This window comes from Rutilus rutilus, assembly GCF_951802725.1.
Source record: "Rutilus rutilus genome assembly, chromosome: 2".
Lineage (NCBI taxonomy): Eukaryota > Metazoa > Chordata > Actinopteri > Cypriniformes > Leuciscidae > Rutilus > Rutilus rutilus.
This window is the reverse complement of record NC_140210.1, coordinates 51,393,272-51,404,000: the sequence shown is the minus strand read 5'-3', so window position 1 is coordinate 51,404,000 and position 10,729 is coordinate 51,393,272. Positions and strand designations below refer to the sequence as shown.

Sequence of the window (10,729 nt, the reverse complement as noted above, 5' to 3'; positions counted from 1 at the left end):
TAAAAATAAAACAAATACAAAACGAAAGTAAAAGACAGCAACCCCTCACGGACGACTGCTGTCACAATAAAACAAAACACAACACAAGTTCAGGCCTGTCCTCTCTCGCTCTTCACTGTCGTCGCTCCTCCTTTATGCTTCCGCTCCTCTGTGAGAGATACGAGACCGGTGCGTCGCGCATCAGTAATCATGCCGCCGGCCTCGTGCCGCTCTCTCACGGCCCACGGCCTCGTCCTGCTCGCCACACTATATTTATTTACATGGCCATAAACACCAGACGTGATAAACAATGTCAATAAACTAAACACAAACCTAAAGCAATAATACCCGTACGTTGACGTTTACGTTTATGGGACTTGTCTTTGTCGACAGAACCAGCTGCAATCGGTAAAGAATAATTGTGTCCCATAACGACTGCACGAAACAAGCTAGCGTTTGTTGCTAGATAGACGCTACAACTACAACTTCCGCATTTGTCAAGGACTCCACGCAGTACGAGCGGAAACCGAGGGTAACGCGGATATGACGCCATTGACTGGTGACTCCCAGCTCCCCCCTGCTCTAACGCCCCGTTTCCTTGGTTAAAATCACAATTTTCTCACGATTTAAAAATAGTTGGAAACATTTGGGATATTGTAAGTAATCAACACTGCTAAATATATAACACTGGCCTTGTGATTTTGGGATATTTTAATGCAAAAATCTTACATATTGTACCTTTAAAGGCACAATATGTAACTTTTTTGCTTTACAAATAGCAAAAATCACTATATCTATGTTATATATTTTTTTTAGTTGTATACTTACATTATCCCGACTGTTTCCAACAACTTTCAAACCAGGAGAAATTTGTAATTTAATTCGAAGACACGTCCCGTTTCTTTATTTCCGTTTTGTCGCCGTCAATGGCGTCATATCCGCGTTGTCCCTGGTTTCCGCTCGTACTGCCATAGCAACCAGAGCCCTCTGATAGTAACCAAAGCGACAGACGTGGACAACTGTGTAGTTCGCGATGTCTATTTGCACGCTGTTGTTGTTTCGTTCAAACATTATGGACCATGGCAAGCAGACTTTGGATAAAAAAGGAGAACTAAAACGAGAATCAATATCAGCGCGGTGTTTTCGAGATGCCGAGAGCTCCCATAGACAGTAAACGAGAGCTCCACGTCCGAGACTTCGACCACTCCTATGTACTTTATTAAACAGGTGAGCACATTTACATAAAACTAATCAATGTTATATAGTTCAACAATGATAAAATGTTAGAATATGATCTGTATGTTATTCTAATGTTGATCTAGCTTACTGCTAGTCTCATACAGACAAACTAACACATACATTTTAACACATTCAAATTCAGTTTAGTGTGATAGTGTAACGTTAGACCAAGTGAAACAGCGCTGCGTTACCTCTTGTTTAATTTGTCTAATAAACTGACCTGTGAGTAGTAATTCTGCGTGTAGTTCGGTAGAGTGAAATGTCCATATTCCTTTTACATCCGCGGGACTCGCGTCGCGTGTGGAGCTGATAGCTGTCTCTTAGCAATCCCGAACTGCTTCATATCACAGTCATGATAAAAGCATCGATGTATTCACTCATCCATAAACATTATTAGATCGGTCGGCTTGACGTTGACGACAAGATCCATAATTCTTAGCAAATGTTGCGTCATCAAACTACGCCTTTGTTATTGTAAAGAGGTTAGCGACCCCTAGCGGCGAAAAATTCCATACTGTACGTTTAAGCATCAGCCTATCCCATCATTATATGATACACTGAGTTTCTGCACGCTGCTCTTTCTGTAGCGCCGCCACAAATGGGAAGCACACAAAGGTACACAGGGCTACAATATGCTCTAAATGTGTAGTCTTTACAGATCCTGAGCACATGCTAAATTAGCTTCAACATGTTCAACAAAATCAACATGTTAGCTTGTGCATAGATCATACGACACTGTCCATAAATGTCCCAATCATCAGAAATGGCATCAGTTATATAATGTCCTAATTATTTATCCTCATCACATACTTTAATACATTCATCAATTGACTGCACTTCTGACTCCTGGTCTTCATTCATCATATCTGGTCCTGGTCTTTAACTGTAAATTCCTCTCCTTCAACAAGACAACAATAGGACTAAAACTAAAGAAAAATGATGATCTTTTTCTTTGTTGAAGAATGAAGATGAATGATAGTGATTTACAGGTGAGGCTCATCGAGGTTGATGTCAGACGCAGGAGATGTGACCTCTGGTGGCAGTTTGAGGGATTGTTAGGGATGGGCGATTACAAACGTTTTATTTTGATCCGATACCAATACTTTTTCTTACAGTTTTAACAATGCCAATGTAAAAAACAGTTATTTCTTAAATTGGTATGTGATTTTAGAAAAGAAATTAATGATTAAAGGCATATCACACCAACAAACTCCAGCTAAATATCAGGGGTGTTTTGGAGCAAAACGTATTGAATACAAATAAAGTGATGCAGAAACCCATGTTTTGTCATTAAAATTTTAATATTTTTTAATGGAATCAATACCAAATAAGTAGCTTGTGATAATCGACATATATCAATACTGCAGGATCTATGAGCCCTTAAGGTTTGTACAAGCAAATATGAGATGATCACAAATAAAACTTAAAAACATTTAAAGCGAGAGTTACAGGAACACAAAAGACAGAATAACAGAAGCTGATAATATTGAGCACAAAAAAAAAAAAAGACATGTTCCATTGTGAATGCCATTATCAGAATAAAATGATCAATTTATGAATCAATTATGATTTAAAATCAGGAAAATGTTGTAAAATGAGAAAGCATAGATTGTTTGCCACAACTGAACATCACTTTAGGTGTTTTGACTTAATTTTAACATATATTTACAGAATGACAATTCACCAGCTTTTAACTTTCATTTAATTCCACTGTTACATCATGTTTCTTAAACTATACAGAAATTAATCTCTTGTGACTCATCACTGATGACCCCTGTCAATCATCAGTGGCTCCGCCCACAGAGCTCAGGATTGGTTCATTTGTGCTCCGCCTCTCACTGCAGAATCTTCCTGTTGATCTGAACAAACAATAAGATGAAGAAAGACTGACTGAAGTTCATCAACAACATTATAAAACCTTTCACAAGATACATAAAACAATCACACTATACTGAAGAGAGTTGTATTGATTATATTGAGAAGAGCTGCAGGTTCTGACACTTACTGATGGATTCTCATGTTTAGAAAAGCTCTGAGGATCAAGAGTCTTCAGGAGGTCTGCGATCAACGGTCTGTGTGAAAGAGAGCGAGAGATCGGTCATGTGATCATCAGTGATGGAGTATCTGACTTTGATGTCTCACTTACTGTGAGTGTGTCGTACAGGTCAGAGGTCGTGGACTTGAGCTCAAGAGCTGTATATGTGTCTTCATTGGGATCAGAGATCTACAGGAGAGACAGAAGGACACACACATTGTGAGTTCATGTTTTAAATGCTGACTGTAATGTTTAGAGGATCTTGATGGAAATCAGTTTTACTGGATCTAGAACTGAAGAATCGGGTGTTTGGACACGAGACTCGTGTGTCTTATACTCTTAATATCTGTGTACGGCTCATAGTGGCTGTAGGAAACATCTCTGCAGGAAAACACTGTGAATAACTGAGATCATCTCACCTCCTTCATAGCAGATCTTCTGTTCATCCTTTTAGTAAGACTGTCAGAAGAAAGATGAATAAACACCACATTTAACGCCTCAAATAACTGCAATTTCAAGGTTTCAAACAGAGATGGCGACAAAGAGGCAAAGCTTACGCACTACCGCTTTAAATGTAACACTTAACCTAAATGTAATACAGTAATTATTCATATATACAGAAGTAGATTTTTTAAATGAAGTTCTTACCAAATGTACATCACAAAAGCCCCTGATGCTCCACCGAGTAAAACACCAACAGCAACACCAACACCGACAGTTACAGACGAGAAACTTACTGCTGTAAAAATACGTTACATTTATTTAGAGATTTTTTATATATAACTACAATTTTGATGCTACTTCTTTTCCTCGCTCCTCCGTCCTCCAGCCTGTGACCCAGAAACTGATCAAACTCAGCATCTTGAAGGACATCTCAATTCTCTCTATTCACTTCACATGTCACAATCATTTTTATTTATGCTTTACCTTTGCAGTTTATATAAATTATATATCAAACATATATCAACAGGACATCTTGCTTTATCTTTGTTATTTATGAATTTTTTAAATAACTAAACTTTAACAACATAAGGGCAGATCTCTTGATCGCAGCTGTTGACACTTTGAAGTGACGCTCCAGTGATCAAGAATATTCCAATATACAAATAGGGCGCTTCTCATTTCTTATTTGTGTATCCTCGTTTCCTTTCCTCGTGTCTCAGTTCTCGGTTCTCGGTTACTCAGCGGTGAACACAGGGATTGTGGCAAAGGGACGTCACTTCTCCCTTCCCTCCTTCAGGGAACAGGAGTTACATTAGTAACCTAGACGTTCACATTCAGTCATCACTATGAGTTACGTATAAATATATTTATACTGTATCTAGCGTCTAGGTTACTAATGTAAGCCCTGTTCCCTGAAGGAGGGAACCGAGACGTTGCATGACTGACGAATTAGGATCGCGCCTGAGAACATATCATCATCGAGTTTTAACAGAACCGGTCCAATGGACATTGTCGAGTGAGCTTTGCATCGCGGACCCGGTGCTGTGGTTATAAAGGAAGCGATCACAGACACTCACCAAGTTTTCGCAGAGGAGCCGAGTGGTGCTCAACGGCAACGGGACGTAACTTCTCCCAGTTGAAAAAGACGTTCTGTTAAATGTATTCAAAATGCATTAAAGTATATTTGTATTGAACTAAAAACATACTCAAGTACATTTTTAATATATTTAATTGTATGTCTTTTTCACCTTGGCTCCCTTCCCTCCTTCAGGGAACAGGAGTTACATTAGTAACCTAGACGTTCCCATTCAGTCATCACTATGAGTTACGTCAGTGACTGATGAATTGGGATCCCTAAGAAATACGCCACAAACACTGTCTTCCAGCGCCTCGTGTAAACCGCCTGATCCCCCGCACCCTTGGAGAAGGAGAGGGCTTTACACAGAGAAGTCAATCACTGCTGCTCCTACTTGTTAACGCCTACTTGTCACTGTTCTGCCATTTTCACTATGATGGTATAAATAAATAAATTAAATAAGTAAATAAATGACCCTTTAACTTTGAGTTCAAAACTGAATGGTAGAAGCTTAGAAGATCCTACATTTCTCCAAGGACAGTGAATTCTTTTTTGAGTCTATTTACCCGTGGAAGAATACACATATAGGATCACCACATATGGGCACCAGTCTAGCACAGGGGCTGACCACTGACCAGAGTCGCTTCTGACTCCACAGGAGGAGATGGTGGGCGAGTTGTGACATGAGATGGGATTGTGGATCCCCTTGATGGTTTATGTACGCATATCGATGTGTTGTCCGTTCAGACCAGTATATGCTTGTCTTGCAGCAACAGCAGAAACCGGCGGAGAGCAAGGAATACTGTGAGCAACTTGAGGCAATTGATATGCCACTGGAGTCGAGTTTGCTCTTTCCCAGCTGACCTGAAGCCCCAGATGGCTGAGGTGTCTGAGCACCAGGTCCCTGTGTTCACACAACTGATCTCGCGAGTGGGCCAAGATGAGCCAGTCTTTGAGATAGTTGAGGATGCGAACACCCACCTCCCGTAACAGGGAAAGGGCGGCCTCCGCGACCTTCGTAAAGACGCCGGGTGACAGGGACAGTCCGAAGGGGAGGACTTTGTACATTGCTTTGCTACCATATACTATAGCTATAACCACTGAGGTTAAACGGATGCCACTAAATCTGGCACTGGGAGAACTGAATCGCATAGCCGAGTCTGATTGTCCGAATGAGCCAGCGTAACGGGCTGGGAAGCGCTAGCCATCCCGGCTACCATATACTATATCCAGCTACCCGTCCCGGAGTGGGGTCTGAGTGTGCAGTGCAACACTACCTGGCTCCACAGTTTGGCAGGGGTGCAAGAGAAAGCATAAGGCTTGTTCTGAGACACTGCTTATGATTTATGGGGATTAAAAAAGAAGAATGGGAAGATTTGTATCATTATAGGGTGGTTGTGTACACACACTGCCGACACATTTATGGTCAAACATTATGTAAAGTGAATTTTGCATAATAGGTGCCCTTTAAAAATCTTAAATTCTTCAGAGCACAGACTTAAGTCTTAAAATCTTTTTAAAGGGAACACTTCACAGATTATTGTAGATTTTTTTTTTTAAGTTTACAAAAAGCATCATAGAAGTTTAAGTTTATGAAAATGTAAAATATATATTTTTATATTTTATATTTTATATAATATATATATTTTTATATTTTATATAAAATATATATTTTTATATTTTATATAAAATATATATTTTTATATTTTATATAAAATATATATTTTTATATTTTATATAAAATATATATTTTACAAAAAATATTCAACTAAAACTTCAAGAAACTCAAAGCTAAATATCTGAACAAATTCTGAGACAAATTTTAGGTTGATATATAAAAAAATATTAAACAAATAAATCAGTACGATTTTTTTGAGCGCAGTACCAAACTGTTCCACTAGATGACATCCAGACACCACTGATGACCATATAAGGACTCTTCGATTTCCATATATGGACAGTCTGAATGCTTTCAAATGCTATATAGTTGGTCAAGATTACTTTAGGTTTAGACTAAGATATGATTATTATAAATGTATAATGGCAAGTGTCCCACGGGTGTCAGGGAGGGGCAGTCTTAAAAATAGTGGTTAAAACATTTTTATAAATCATAAATTCAGATATTTATTCTTTGTAATGTTTGAAAGTCAGTCTGTACTCACACATGACATTGAGCTGAACAGCAGGAGAGATGTGAGTGTGTCCGTCTACAGCACAGCTATATCTGCCTGAATCCTCTCTTCTGACTGACTGCAGCAGGAGTTCATTGTTTCTGTCTCTTCTCTCAGTTAATGGCTGTGAGTTTCTGTACCAGATGAATGTTGCTCTGTCAGTCAGAGCGCAGCTGCTTTTACATCTCAGAGTGACTGAATCTCCCTCTGTCACTCTCTCAGGAGACTCCACCTGAAGATCTGAACACAACACACACATTATATCTAGTGCTGCTGTCATACACTGATTATTATTCAACATAATGCACAGAAGAAGAGATAAACCTCATCAAAGTCACCTGTGACAGTAAGAGTCACTCCAGGTTTACCAATCCATTTGTCTTTATCAGTGATGAATCTGAAATAGTACATGTGTGAATCCTTCAGTGTCACATGACTCAGTCTGACGGTGCAGTTCTGCTGTTTATCTCCCAGATACTGAAGCCTCTGACTGTATTCAGTGTCATTAGACAGATCTGGAAACTCAACACCCTTTTGAATTGAGCCTTTTGTCCAGAACACTTTCTTGATCTGATGTCCAGTAGGGTATGTATAAGTGCATCTCATCATCACTGTTGAGTCCTTTAGTGCACAGATGTGTGAAGGACTGTAACTCACACTCCAATCATCACTAGAAACCCCTGAAACACAGAATTCATCAAACTGTAAATGTTGTTTTATCTGTTATATTGGGCCATGAAAACATGACAATACTTTATTACTATTTGAAAACAGCGACTCATTACAGGAAATATAAGATACATGTAAATAAATAATCTCAGTGTGAATTACTTTAAGACAGAGGAGTGAAGAGAGAACCAAGAAATCAGCCAAAAACAACAAGCTGCACAATTACAGTTTTTCTGAATTGCTAAAACACATTTCTTGAAACCATCACTCACTTTCTCAAAACCTTAAACACAAAAGCAAATGTTCAAAACTCATTCAGAGAATCTCTGACTCTTCTGGCAAAATCAAACAATGCTTTCAGATCTTACACACATCAGTCAATATTAGAAACACTACAGATCATTCGTTAGACACACTCTTCCTCCTCTTATACACACACTCTTCCTCCTCTTATACACACACTCTTCCTCCTGTTATGCTCACACTCTTCCTCCTCTTATACACACACTCTTCCTCCTCTTATACTTGTACTCTTCCTCCTCTTACTCTTCCTCCTCTTATACTCGTACTCTTCCTCCTCTTATACTCAGTCTTCCTCCTCTTATACTCACACTCTTCCTCCTGTTATACTCACACTCTTCCTCCTCTTATACTCACACTCTTCCTCCTGTTATACTCACACTCTTCCTCCTGTTACTCTTCCTCCTCTTATACTCGTACTCTTCCTCCTCTTATACTCACTCTTCCTCCTCTTATACACACACTCTTCCTCCTCTTATACACACTCTTCCTCCTGTTATACTCACACTCTTCCTCCTCTTATACACACACTCTTCCTCCTCTTATACTCACACTCTTCCTCCTCTTATACACACATTCTTCCTCCTCTTATACTCACACTCTTCCTCCTCTTATACTCATACTCTTCCTCCTGTTATACTCGTACTCTTCCTCCTCTTATACACACACTCTTCCTCCTCTTATACTCACACTCTTCCTCCTCTTATACTCGTACTCTTCCTCCTCTTATACACACACTCTTCCTCCTCTTATACTCGTACTCTTCCTCCTCTTATACTCACTCTTTAAATCTTAAATACTTCAGAGCACAAATCTTTTTAAAGGGAACACTTCACAGATTATTATTATTATTTTTTATTTTTTTAAGTTTACAAAAAGCATCACAGAAGTTTAAGTTTATGAAAATGTAAAATATATATTTTTATATTTTATATAAAATATATATTTTACAAAAAAAAAATTCAACTAAAACTTAAAGAAAATTTTGAGACAAATTTAGGATGATATCTAAAAAAAAAAAAAAAAAAAAAAAAAAAAATCAGTACGATATTTTGAGCGCAGTACCAAACTTTTCCACCAGATGACATCCAGACTCCTCTGATGACCATATAAGGACTCTTTGATTTCCATATATGGATTGATTGATCTTAACTACAGTCTGAACGCTTTCAAATGCTATATAGTTGGTCAAGATTACTTTAGGTTTTGACTAAGATATTATTGTTATAAATGTATAATGGCAAGTGTCCCACGGGTGTCGGGGAGGGGCAGTCTTAAAAATAGTGGTTAAAACATTTGTATAATTCATTGATTAAAATGTGATTTTTAGGGAATTGAATACAATTATGGTCAATCTGAACCAAACTATACAGACTGTAACCAGAAATCTAAAGTTCATGAGGGTTAAAGAGAGAAAGTCAATCTGTACTCACACATGACATTGAGCTGAACAGCAGGAGAGATGTGAGTGTGTCCGTCTACAGCACAGCTATATCTGCCTGAATCCTCTCTTCTGACTGACTGCAGCAGGAGTTCATTGTTTCTGTCTCTTCTCTCAGTTAATGGCTGTGAGTTTCTGTACCAGATGAATGTTGCTCTGTCAGTCAGAGCGCAGCTGCTTTTACATTTCAGAGTGACTGAATCTCCCTCTGTCACTCTCTCAGGAGACTCCACCTGAAGATCTGAACACAACACACACATTATATCTAGTGCTGCTGTCATACACTGATTATTATTCAACATAATGCACAGAAGAAGAGATAAACCTCATCAAAGTCACCTGTGACAGTAAGAGTCACTCCAGGTTTACCAATCCATTTTTCTTTATCAGTGATGAATCTGAAATAGTACATGTGTGAATCCTTCAGTGTCACATGACTCAGTCTGACGGTGCAGTTCTGCTGTTTATCTCCCAGATACTGAAGCCTCTGACTGTATTCAGTGTCATTAGACAGATCTGGAAACTCAACACCCTTTTGAATTGAGCCTTTTGTCCAGAACACTTTCTTGATCTGATGTCCAGTAGGGTATGTATAAGTGCATCTCATCATCACTGTTGAGTCCTTTAGTGCACAGATGTGTGAAGGACTGTAACTCACACTCCAATCATCACTAGAAACCCCTGAAACACAGAATTCATCAAACTGTAAATGTTGTTTTATCTGTTATATTGGGCCATGAAAACATGACAATACTTTATTACTATTTGAAAACAGCGACTCATTACAGGAAATATAAGATACATGTAAATAAATAATCTCAGTGTGAATTACTTTAAGACAGAGGAGTGAAGAGAGAACCAAGAAATCAGCCAAAAACAACAAGCTGCACAATTACAGTTTTTCTGAATTGCTAAAACACATTTCTTGAAACCATCACTCACTTTCTCAAAACCTTAAACACAAAAGCAAATGTTCAAAACTCATTCAGAGAATCTCTGACTCTTCTGGCAAAATCAAACAATGCTTTCAGATCTTACACACATCAGTCAATATTAGAAACACTACAGATCATTCGTTAGACACACTCTTCCTCCTCTTATACACACACTCTTCCTCCTCTTATACACACACTCTTCCTCCTGTTATGCTCACACTCTTCCTCCTCTTATACACACACTCTTCCTCCTCATACTCGTACTCTTCCTCCTCTTACTCTTCCTCCTCTTATACTCGTACTCTTCCTCCTCTTATACTCAGTCTTCCTCCTCTTATACTCACACTCTTCCTCCTGTTATACTCACACTCTTCCTCCTCTTATACTCACACTCTTCCTCCTGTTATACTCACACTCTTCCTCCTGTTACTCTTCCTCCTC

General features: G+C 38.7%; 1 long non-coding RNA gene across 1 annotated transcript; it reads right to left on the bottom strand.

The window, feature by feature from the left end:
* Positions 1–2,595: 2,595 nt before the first annotated feature.
* Positions 2,596–3,982, bottom strand: LOC311286097. The gene is made up of 5 exons (XR_014626482.1): positions 3,902–3,982; positions 3,673–3,712; positions 3,365–3,442; positions 3,224–3,290; positions 2,596–3,077 (listed from the first exon to the last, which is right to left on the bottom strand). It is a non-coding gene; the product is annotated as an uncharacterized lncRNA (long non-coding RNA).
* Between the last annotated feature and the right edge of the window lie 6,747 nt (positions 3,983–10,729).